Source organism: Rattus norvegicus (genome assembly GCF_036323735.1).
Source record: "Rattus norvegicus strain BN/NHsdMcwi chromosome 3 unlocalized genomic scaffold, GRCr8 chr3_unlocalized_2, whole genome shotgun sequence".
NCBI lineage: Eukaryota > Metazoa > Chordata > Mammalia > Rodentia > Muridae > Rattus > Rattus norvegicus.
This window is the reverse complement of record NW_026947363.1, coordinates 261,194-274,080: the sequence shown is the minus strand read 5'-3', so window position 1 is coordinate 274,080 and position 12,887 is coordinate 261,194.

Here is a 12,887-nt window from a genome sequence, read left to right as displayed (position 1 = left end):
GCCATTGTTTGGTTGAGGGGCATCTGGCTTAATTCTATTTTCTGTTAATTATGAAGAAATCCACTAGGAACATGAGGGAGCACATGTCCTTGCGGTATGGCAGGTCTTTGCAGATATAAGATCAGGTGTGGTATAGCTGGGTCTTTAGGAAGAATATTTCCCAATTTCTCAGAATCCACTGGATAGATATGGAAAGCATTATTCGGATTGCCTCTTCCCCCAGCAAATGCAATTTTTATCCTGATATTTATCTGTGAAGAGCTGTCCGAGGAGCTGTCCTCACAGAGATGTGAGGAGCTGTCCGAGGAGCTGTCCTCACATATGTGAGGAGCTGTCCTCACAAACTCCATTACAAGATGGCACCGGCATCCGGCAGAACGCACCTAGTAAAAAGGGCAATACGCAGGCGCCTGGTAACGTCCCTACTCAAAGGGACACGTACGTTTTGGTACGTCATCTGGCATAATTGGCAGCGACCAGTCAGAGAGTGACACGTCCTAGGCGAGGATAGTTTCCTATATAAGGGACGGATATTCCTCACTCTCCGTCTCCGCATTGTAAGCTTATGCTCTCCCTCTCAAGACGCATTAAAGCTTTTCTGTAGTAGGATCCTATGTGTGCCGCGTCGTTCCTGCTGGCGAGACGTAGCACGGGACATCTGGTGCCGAAAACCCGGGAAAGACCTCGCCATCATCAGCACCTTCGGAGTTCCCTTGGCGACAAGGAGGATTCAGAACTGCAGGTAGGTACGTTCGGAGAGGCAGCCCTCTCTTGGACTTTGGTCTGGGGTTGTTGGGAAGGATTTGTTGAGGCTATAGTATTTGTCCTGGGAGCCACCCTACCCTTTATGTTCTGTTTTCACCGTTTTCGTTGTTAAAAGGACGATCACAGCAGCTGAAGGCGCATCTCAGTCTCTCGTATATAAGTGAGCTTCGCGCAGCTCCCTTTACCTTCGATTTTGACTGTTGAGGAACAAGGACGCAATAAGGCCGACGTAGATAAGCGGCACCGTCCGGGGAGGCGCGTGTAAGACTCCCGTACATAAGAGAGCAGCGTGTCCGTCTCTACCCTTTCACCTCACGCCTTGTCAGACGGACGTAGATAAGCCGCCGGCGTTCCTGGCCCATCATGGGATCCTCACAGTCTGTGGTCACGGCCTTGGAAACAGTGTTAAAGCAGAGGAACATCAAAATTGGAGGAGGAACACTTAAAAACTTTGTGAAGGAGGTGGAGATGGTGGCGCCTTGGTTTGCCTGTTCAGACTCGTTTACGATTGCCTCATGGAACAAACTTGGAAAAGACCTTGACAGAAAATTGGCGGAAGAGGATCTGCGCCTAGGGCCCAAAGCTATATGGAAGCTGGTTAAGAATTGTTTAAAGGATGAAACGTGTAAGGCAGCAGTAGTAGAAGGACAGGCCACTCTCGAGGTAGTCCGGGAAAGTCTGTCAGAAACCGAACGTAGTGAGAGGTTGGGCGCGTGCAAGAAAAAAGACGTCCTAAGAAAGAAAAAGTGCCCTCCCGGTAAGTCCACAGACAAGGGAGCGTTGAAATTTTCAGATTCCAGCACTTCCTCCTCTACACATAAACCAGGAGGGGGAGCCAGCCTATACCCTGTGAAAGAGCTAGAAGCGCTGAACCTCGACAGTTCTGAAAGCTCTGAAAATAAAACCTTAGACTCAGAGGAGGAGGCCGAGCTAATGCTGTTAGTATTCTTGAAACCGCCGGTATAATTAAAACCACTAGTAAGGTGGCAGATATTTTCCGAAAAATCCAAATTATCCTATTAAATAGAAGATTCCCTGTATATATTACTCATATACGGGCCCATTCTGGACTCCCTGGCCCAATTAGTTCAGAGAATGATTTGGCTGACAAAGCCACAAAAATGATAGCTGTGGCCCTGGCCTCTCCTTTTGAGGCCGCTAAAGCCTTTCATGGCAATTTCCATGTCACCTCAGAAACTTTACGCCACCGCTTCTCTATAACTAGAAAAGAGGCACGTGATAAGGTCACCCAATGGCAACAGTGCTGCCAGTTCCTCCCAGTTCCTCACAACGGGGTCAACCTGAGAGGAATACAGCCATTGCAAATCTGGCAAATGGATGTTACTCATAATTCTACTTTTGGAAAATTACAGTATGTGCATGTATCTATAGACACATGTTCTGGCATTCTACATGCAACCCCACTTACAGGAGAAAAAACAACACATGTCATTCAGCACTGCCTTGAAGCATGGAGTGCTTGGGGAAAGCCAAAATGTGTAAAAACTGACAATGGCCCCGCCTACACATCTCAAAAATTCTGTCAGTTTTGTGCTCAGATGCAGGTTACCCACCTGACGTGCCTGCCCTACAACCCTCAAGGACAGGGAATCATAGAGCGTGCTCATCGGACGCTCAAATCATATTTAATAAAACAAAGAAGGGGAATTATGATAGAACTCCCCCCAACACCCCGAGTGGCCACTGCTCTGGCCCTTTTTACCTTAAATTTTTTAAATCTTGATGAAGCTGGACAAACAGCGGCTGAGCGACATTGCTCAGAGCCCAAGAGGACAAAAGAATTAGTCAAATGGAAGGATGTATTAACAAATGAATGGAAAGGCCCGGATCCTGTTTTAATAAGATCCAGGGGAGCTGTCTGTGTTTTTCCACAGGACAATGAAAATCCCATATGGATCCCAGGACGACTTACTCGGAGCATCACAGCAAGTGATCAAGAAGGGACTGGGACTCCTGGACCTCCTCACTCTTCTTCCATGGATGCCAGCAACGGTGCAGGGCGAGCTACAATGGGGAATAATGTCAACCTTTCCACTCCCAATGCTGGTGATGTACCACTAACAAGGATTTAGGGTTGGCCTATTTACCTAAGGATCCACAGGTTGAACGACTAAAAGAAAATAGGACTATTCCCCTTAAGGGCAGCCTTTGTTTTGGCATATCCAACAAAACATCTTTTGATCTCCCTTGCATTATGTTATATAATCAATCTTCTGCTTGGTTAAGGGAGGCCACATGGGGAACTGGTGAGGAGGACATTGTGGCTAACTCCACAGTTCTCTATGGTGGTGGCCTTACATTGGGTTAATGGTAGCTGCACTGATCTTACACCCATGGCGATGCTACTTGGAGGAAAGGGCGAAAAGGGATGGTTGTCATTTTCCTGGACGGGGAACATCAAACCTGCTGCCTCTGTCTGGACAGCTACTCATATAAAATATCGCAGTAGTTATCCACATGCCTTGCTTTATCCCGATCCCTGTTGATGCCCCGGGGACCATGACCTTATTTAGAGGAAAAAGAGAGTTTGGTACTTTGCAATTATTGCTGGCATTATTGCTATGACAGCAGTCGCTGCCTCGGTTACTGCCTCGGCATTGGCCTTGTCAAATTCAGTACAGACAACCCAAACTATCAATGATTTATCGGCCACCATCTCTGTGGCTCGGGACAGACAGGCCTCAGCCAATACTCAGACATAGGGAGGTCTTATGCTTGTCAACCAACGTATAGATCTGGTCCGAGGCAATTAGACATTCTATGGCAACTGGCCCAGCTTGGCTGTGAGCAAAACTCCCAGGCCTTTGTGTCACCTCCATATAATATGACAAATTTACCCGAGCTGCTAATCTAAGAGTCTTTCACAGCATCTGTTACAGAATTGGACCTCGGAGTTTGAACAGACACTTCAGGAGCTGAGAGCGACCATCATTCAAATAAATTCTACCCGACTGGACCTGTCTTTGACGGAGGGATTGTCGTCCTGGATCACCTCAGCAGTCTCTTATTTCAAGGAATGGGTGGGAGTGGGACTTTTTGGAGTGATCCTCTGCTGTGGATTAGTGTTACTCCTCTGGTTGCTTTGCAAATTGAGATCTCAAAAAGAAAGGACAAAGTAGTGATCGCCCAGGCGCTTGTAGCCCTTGAAGAAGGAGCGTCAGCCGATATCTGGTTGACCATGCTCAAGCAACAGGTCGCCGGCTGGACAGCTCTTGCACTCCTAGAACCTCGGTTCATTGCACAGGATTAGAGTGTCCAGCTTGAGCAGCCCATGAGGGGTGACGAGCTTAGCATCGCACAGGGAAGTTCTACCAAATATGCTCCCTGGAAGGCATGTCATATTACATGAGGGTTTCTGCCCCAGTTTTCCCTCCCTCGAAAAATGGCAGTGCGACGGGTCGGGAGTGCCCTGGGTCCCAACAACAGCCTAAGGGTATCTCTCTTGTACAGGTTCGCCAACTTCGTACGAGGATATGACCTCTGTCTTCACCCTCCTGTATCTGGGTGTCCTGTTTGCTTAAAAAAAAAAAAACAAAAAAAAAAAAACAAAAAAAACAAAAAACAGAAAGGGGGGAGATGTGAGGAGCTGTCCGAGGAGCTGTCCTCACAGAGATGTGAGGAGCTGTCCGAGGAGCTGTCCTCACATATGTGAGGAGCTGTCCTCACAAACTCCATTACAAGATGGCACCGGCATCCGGCAGAACGCACCTAGTAAAAAGGGCAATACGCAGGCGCCTGGTAACGTCCCTACTCAAAGGGACACGTACGTTTTGGTACGTCATCTGGCATAATTGGCAGCGACCAGTCAGAGAGTGACACGTCCTAGGCGAAGATAGTTTCCTATATAAGGGACGGTTATTCCTCACTCTCCGTCTCGGCATTTTAAGCTTATGCTCTCCCTCTCAAGACGCATTAAAGCTTTTCTGTAGTAGGATCCTATGTGTGCCGCGTCGTTCCTGCTGGCAAGACGTAGAGCGGGACATTTATCTGTTTCCTCAAAGGAGGTTTCCCCCCGACTAGCCCTCTATCATGGACTCAGGTGATCGCATATGAACCTTCTTCCCATTTTAACTGGTCAGTAAATGCTAGAGCCTATTACTGAGAGCCGGAGGGGAAAGTTGGTACTAGAGGTTTGAGGGTGGGGTTAGGTAGAGAGTCAGAAGAGGGTAAGAGGGGAAGGGAGAGGACTGAAAAAAAAGAGGAGGAAGTAATGATGGAAACAATCCATATGGCCTGGAGAAAGCACATGTAGCAAGGGGTTTTACGGTTGGGGAATAAGTTATGATAACGTTAGATCTGCCCAATACACGTTTATAGATTATAATTATAATAACCAGATTCTGTGTTTCCTTTATGGGCTCATTGGAGTCGGAAATTCCAACAAGCTTTCCTCAACAGTATTTCTGGATCAAATTTTCTGTTAATAGAGATCTCCCCTTGTAGGGGCTCTAACCATTGCTCCATAGTCCAGTAGACACAGCTGTTTCTTCCTCAGTCATGACTCTTGTATTTTCTATGGTCATCTGTGTCTTCAGTGACCCAGGCCCAGTGTTCCTTTTTCTCGAGGTCTTCAATGCTCTCACCCAGAGGAGTTTCAGGTTTCTCAACTCCTTCCATCTAGTTGACCGCAGCTTCACAATGTCCTTATTTTTCATAGCTGCATAGTATTCCACTTCAAATATTTCCTGATAACAGTGAACCGTCGGGAGCAGACTAAAATTTCCCAAGAAAACATTAAACATTCAGTCTCTAAATCTAGAGCTTCTCATCCCATGATGCTTGGGGTGATAGAATGGCCGTGGCATGAGCAGTTTGTTCTTACGCACATCAAAGTCATTTCCTTCTCCAGTAATGGCCGCCATCACTCTGTCAGAGATTTTTACCCTTGTTATTTTCGGTGACTGATGTGATCTAGAAATTGTGACACCATCTGCATGCTAGAAAGGCAGAGATGTTTCAGGTTGACCCTGCTTCCACATCCAACGATGTCACATGTGCCCATTGGCCAACCATTTCTCACCCAAACAACAAGATGTCGTTTTTGACTCCACACGTGACTGCAAGATTGCCTCTTGTCCTGCATGCACCTTGGCAACCATGTCACACCTGACTGTGAGATAGATTTGAATCTACACCCAAAAGTAAGATGGCGTCTTTGACTCTCTTAATCCTACCTGTCCTTGAGCATGAGAGGTCTTTCTATCTTCTGCTACCTTCCTCAGTTTCTCTCTTCAGAGACTTGGAGTTCACACCAGACATGTTTCTGACGTGCTAGGTTAGAGTTATTTTATTTTTCATATTTTATAATATATATATACATATATCCATTGTGATTGGCATTTCTTCCATAATTTCTTCTCAGCCTCTCTGTCATTTGCATGACAGATTATTTTCATTTAATTTTTCATCCGTCCACTTGGCTGAAGGTGTTTTTCATATGTAGGTCATTTCTGGTAAAACATTGGGATCATATATGTTCACTATTATATGATGCGTGAATGGCGATACACTGAGTTCTCCTTTTGCGATATCATCCCCTTGACCTCCTTTGGTTATCTTATTGGTCTAGCTGAACATTTAAGGAATTTCCTGAAAGGATGCTGCGAGATGAGCAGTCTGTTCTCGTTCTCCAATTTAGTCGAATTGCCTTTTGCTCCCCCCCCCCTTATTTTGGTATTAACTATTGGCTTGCTATATTGCATTTTATGTAATATTTTTTGTATTTATTTTAGTATTTTATTGCATTAGGTATGTGCCTGACATCCCTGGTCTCCCTGAGACCATTAATATGGAACGATGATGGATTTGGTCAAAGGCCTTTTCAGTATATAATGAGATAGTCTTGCATTTTTTCTTGTTTCTTCAATTCTGCTCTTTCACACCCTTGTGTAATAGTGAATATTAATAATTCATATTAAATATATTAATAATTAATATATTAGTTTTGATATATTAACGTGATATATCACTTATATTATTATATCACTATATATTAATTTAATGTAGTAACATAATATATTAATATTAATTATATTTACCATACTAATATAATAATTTAATGTATAAATACAATATGTTAATATTAATATAATTTATTAATATTAGTTATATATAATAATGTTAGGATACAACAATTTAATATGTTACTTTATTAATATATATATATATATATATATATATATATATATATATATATATATATATTGCATGATATGCAACTACCCAAAAGTTAAATCCTCCCAGGTTAATGGGAAATGCTTAGGGCAGAATTGTTTTTCAGTTCAGTTTGTTAATATGGTGGATCACTTTGATGGTTTTTCATAGACTGATCCACTCCTGCATCCTCAGGAGGAAGCCTACATGATGGCACTGAATGGCGGATTGAAATGCCCTTGGAAATAATTTTCGAGCATTTTACCTAGTATTTTTTCCACCAATGTTCGTAAGAGAAATTCGTCTGAAATTCTTTCTTTGTTGAGTCGTTTTGTGATTTCGGTGTCGGGGCGACAGTGTTGTCCTGGAATCAGTTTGGTGTTTTCCTCCTGTTTCTTTGTTTTGGAGAAGGTTGAGAATTCTTTGAAAATCTGGTAGGAGTCTGCGCTCAATCAATCTGGCCCTGAGGATTTTTCAGTGAGGAAATTTAATTACTGTTTGTGTCTCTTTAGGGGTTGTAGAGCTATTTACATAGTTTATCTTACCTCAGTTTACCTGTGGTCAGTGTTATCCATCTACACAATCATCCATTTAACTCAGACATTTAATTTTGTAGACAGCAGGTTTTTGAAGTGAGACCTAATGATTCTGTGACTTTCATCATTGTCCATCGATGCAGCTCCCTGTTCATTTCTGATTTTGTTATTTGGATGCTGTCTTACCTCGTATTACTTTATATGTCTAAGTGTTTGTCTGTCTGGTTGATTTCCCCAAGGAACCAGCTCTTGTTTTTGTTGATCTTTGTATTCTCCTTTTTCTGATGGATCACTCTCGCCCGAGTCTGATCATTTCTTTCTGTTCCCTCCTTTAATATGTATTTGCTTCTTTTTATTCTAGAGCTTTCAGGTGTTCTGGGAAGTTGCTAGTGTGGGGTCTCTCCGGTTTCTTTATGAAAGCGCTCTGTGCTGCATGTGCACGTTCCTCTTAGCGCTGCTTTCCTCATGTCCCTTAAGTTTGGAGAAGATGTGCCTTCATTTCCATTGAATTCTCAGAACCCTTTTTTTTTCAAGTCTTCTCTGAAAAAAAGTCTTCAGTTGCGAGCTATTGAATTTCCATGAGTTTATAGACTTTTTGTTATTGTTGAAGTCCAGTTTTAATCCATGGTATTCTGAGAAGATCCAATGGTTAGCGCAGTCTTTCTGTATCTGCTGTGGTTTGTTTCGTGAGGGAGAACATGATCAGTTTAGGATAAGGTTCCATGAGATAATGAAAAGAGAGTGTGTACTTTTGTGTTCATGTGAAATATTCTGTAGATATCAATGAGGTCAGAATAATTGAAACCTGTGACAGCTACATCTTCTATTTTTATTGTTTCCTTTTTTAGCTTCTGTCTCAATGGCCTGCCCTTGGTGAGATGGCACATTGATGTCCCCCACTATCAATGTGTGAGGTTCGATGTGATATTTAAGCTTCAGCAATATTTCTCTCACTAATGTTGCTGCTTTTGTATTTGGGATATAGACATCCAGAATCGAGATGCCATTTTGGTGGATTTTCCTCTGATGCATATGAAGTGTCCTTCCCCTTCTCTTCTGATTACTTTTGGTTGAAGGTTTCATTTGCTGGATCTTAGGATGGCTACACCATCTTGTTTCCTGTTTCAATTTCTTGGAAAAGCTTTTCCAAAACCTTAGTCTGTGGTTGTGTCTATCTCAATTGCTGGAGTGTGTTTCTTGAATGCAAGAGAATGACGGATGCTGTTTTTAAATCCATTGTTGTTAGCCTCTGTCCTTTTATTGTTGAATAGAGGCCATTAATGCTTAACAGTATTAATGAACAGTGATATTTACTTCATGCTATTTTGATGTTGCGGGTGCAGGATTTTCTTGCTTGCATGTATTTTTGGTTTTTGTTTCTTTGTTTGTTTGTTTTTTTGGTGGGATGTTTGAGTTTGTATGTTAGTATAAAATCTGTTCTATCGGGTACATGGTTTTTTTGTTTGCATGTTGTTTTTGTTTTGTTTTTTTTGGAGGGGGGCTGTTAGAGTATGCAGGCGAGTATGTAAAGGTTTCCACTGTGTACCAGGAGACATACCTGGAAAGGACGCCCTCGAATCTGATCAATGAAAGGAAAGGTGTTTAACAGGTAAACCGTGGCACGTCTCAATGACATCATCATTAGGCATCCCTAAAAAATCTCTTGTAACCTGGAGAGCCCCAGCTTCTGTGATGTCACAGTGTTGTCGTGACTGCAACTCCCTCTCAGATATCCCTTCAGGACCTCTAGCGTTTACTAATTGAACTCTAATTCAGAGTAAACAGCCATTTGTGAGGGAGAACAAAGAGGATGAAGAGATCAGAGAAGGGGAGAAGGAAGCTGCCTTCTTTTTTGGAAATTAAAAAGGAACAAATACGTGGTCCTTGGGAAAGCTCAGTGAGTCGTTGGTTCAGATTGAGTGGGAATGCTGAAGAGACAGCCTTGATGCGAGCCTTCCATATACGGGTAACAGAAGCTGGAGCCTCCCAAAAACATCTGGACTTCCCTGTTATTATGGTTCTTGGAAGTCAGCGAATTTATATCATTCATTTCTTTATTTCAAAAGCCAAGTGTTGGGAAGGGCACAGTTGTTTTCCTGAGAGCTCATGGCCTTTTTTCTTTTTGTCAAAAAGAAAGTGTCCTATGGAGGAAGGGATGGACAAGTATTGTGTCCTCAGCTCAGAGTAAACTCCTCCAGGCTTTGGATGTGTTTGCTGCCGTTTGTGTCTGACATGATATCTGGGAGAGAGAAGTGCTTCTGGTTGAGGCTTCATCATGTCAGTCTTTCCACTAGTATTACTCTGACTACCACTTTAGATTTCCAAGTCAAAGATGTGATTAGTTGTCAGTTTTATATCTTTCTTTTTTTTTTTACTCTTTAGCAAATTTTATTGTTTTTTTAACTGGATATTTCTATATTTAAATTTAAAATATTATTTCCTTTCCCAGATTCCTGCTCATAAGATACATACACGTTCCCTTCCCCTTCTTCTCAAACCCCCTTTTCTGCAAATTGGCATTCCCTTGAACTTGGAGAGAAACTTAGGGAGGACAAAAGGCTTCTACTCCTGTATGCCCAACAAGGATGGGGAGAAGGAACCTGGCCTTCTGCCTTGGTATAAAAATAAGAGCGAATATGTGGTCCTTGGGAATGCTAAGTGATTACTTCGTATGTGTTGAGTGGAGTAACTTAAGAGATCGCCTTGTTCTTCACCTTCCCCATATGGGAAGCAGGAGCTGAGAGCCTCTCAGAAGCATCTGGACTTCCATGAACTTATGGTTCCGGGAAGTCGGAGAGTTTATATCATTCATTTCTTTACTCCAAACGCCAAGTGTTGGGAAGGGCACAGTTGTTTTCCTGAGAGATCATGCCTTTATTCTTTTTGTCCAAAAGAAAAAGGTCCTAAGGAAGGAGGGAAAGACAAGTATTGTGTCCTCAGCTCAGAGTAAACTCCTCGATGCTTTGGATGCCAATAGTGCAGTTTGTATCTGACTCTGATATTTGGGAGAGAGAAGTGCTTCTAGTTTAGAATTCATCAACTCTGTCTTTCCACTAGTATTACTCTGATTACCCCTTTAGATTTCCGAGTCAATCGGTGTGATTAGTTGCCAGTTTTCTTATCTTTCATATCTTTCTTTTATTTATTTTTTAGCAAATTTTAGTGCTTTTTTAAACTGGATGTTTCGATATTTACATGTAAAATATTATTTTCTTTTTCATTTTCCTTCCCATAAGATCCCTACCTATTCACTATCCCTTCTTTAACCACACTTTCTGCCCCTTGACAATCCCTTGAACTAGAAGACAATCCTGGGTTGGATCAAGGGCTTCTCCTTCCATTGGTGCCCATCAAGGTCATCCTCTGCCACATATCCATTTAGAGCAATTGGTCTGTCCATGTAAAGTCTTTCAATATTGGTCTAGTACCAGGAAGCGCTGGTTCATTTGTCATGTTGTTCTTATGGTGTTGAAATCTCCTTCAACTCTTGTAATCCTTTCTCAAAATCTACCAACAAGAGTCTGTTCTCAGTTCCCTGGTTTGCCACTAACATTCTCTTCTGTATTTGACATGCTCTAGCTGTGTCTCTCAGGAAATATCTACATCCGGGTGCCTGCAGAATGCACTTCTTAGCTTCATCAATCTTATCTACTTTTGGTGGCTGATATATATATATATATATATATATATATATATATATATATATATATATATATATATAGTCTTTTGGTGACTCCTACAGTTATGAAAATAGGTGGAATTTTACATGGATTCTGCACAACTAGGTCAAGAAGGTAGAATCCACAAATGACATTGCCAAATAGACTCTCTCCTGTTCTTATGAACCTATTGAAGTGGAGGTTTCACTGCTCCAGAAGCGATTTTCTTTCTGCCCATCCTCCTCTATCTTATGTTTGGCCTTAAGAAAGAATCATGGTAAAACATCCTAAACCCTTAAATCTGGGCCTGAGACACTGGAATGTAGATATTGCAGATGGTATCAAAAGTGACTAGAGAACAGGATTCTAGGCTCCATGTGGTCCTTTGCTTTACTGATATCTGGAAATTTTGGTTAAAATAGGATTTTGGAGTTTATCATTTGATGTCGGTACACCATGTTTACACTGTTATACTCAGTCTATAGCTGTGCGCCTTTGTTGAGAAATCATTGCAAAAAATGGAAGAGGAAATCAGAATTTTTGAGTACACATTCAGGAACATTTATAAAATCAGCTATCAAGGAATATAAAAGAAAAAGTGAAATACAATATTCATTCAACTAAAGGTCTGTAGGGAAAATACTGGCCTTTGGGAGACAGAGAAATCATAGAAATTGAATTGTATTTCACAGTAATTAACCTGGGAATAAAATATTATCTAGAAGAATCTCCTACACTCCATGTTCCTAAATCTTTTCTACCCATGCCAAGTCCCTGACCAAATTTCACCATTCAGAGCATGAAACCACTAATGAAGCAAGGAGAAGTTTGCAGCTTTAGAGAGATGGAGTACGTAAAGGATTCCACCGTGTCACAGGAGACATACCTGGAAAGGGCACCCTTGTATCTGGTCAATGTAAGGAAATCTGTTCAGCAGGTAGGACACGGCAGGTGTCAGTGACACCACCATTAGGCCCTCCTTGAAAACTCTATTGTAACCTGGAGATCCTTAGCTTTTACTGTGATGTCACAGTGTTGTTGTGACTGCATCTCCCTTTCTGATATTCCTTCAGGACCTCTAGGGTTTACTAACTGGCCTGTAATTCAGAATAACGAGCCATTGGGCAGTGAGAAGAAAGAGGATGAAGACATCAGAGATGGGGGAAGGAAGCTGGCCTTCTGTCTTGGTATAAAAAAAGGAAGAAATACGTGGTCCTTGGGAAAGCTCAGTGAGTCCCGGGTGGGGGTTGAGTAGGATCACTGAAGAGATAGACTTGATCTGAGCCATCCACATATGGGAGTCCAGAGCTGCGAGCCTCTCAGAAGCATCTGGACTTCTCAGTTCTTATGGATCCTGGAAGTCAGAGAGTTTATATCATTCATTTCTTTATTCCAAAAGCCAAGTGTTTGGAAGGTCATACACGTTTTCCTGGGAGCTCGTGGCATTTATTTTTTTTTTGTCAATTATAAAAATGTCCTAAGTAAGAAGGGAAAGACAAGAATTGTGTCCTCAGCTCAGAGTAAACTCCTCCAGGCTTTGGATGCCAATAGTGCAGTTTGTGTCTTTCACTAATGTCTGGGGGAGAGAAGTGCTTCTGGTTGAGACTTCATCATCTCAGTCTTTCCACTAGTATTTACACTGACTAACACTTTAGATTTCTGAGTCAAATGGTGAGATAAGCTTGGAGTTTTCCTTTCTTTTATTTCTTTCATTTTTTTATTGATTTATTGATTTATTGATTTATTGATTTAT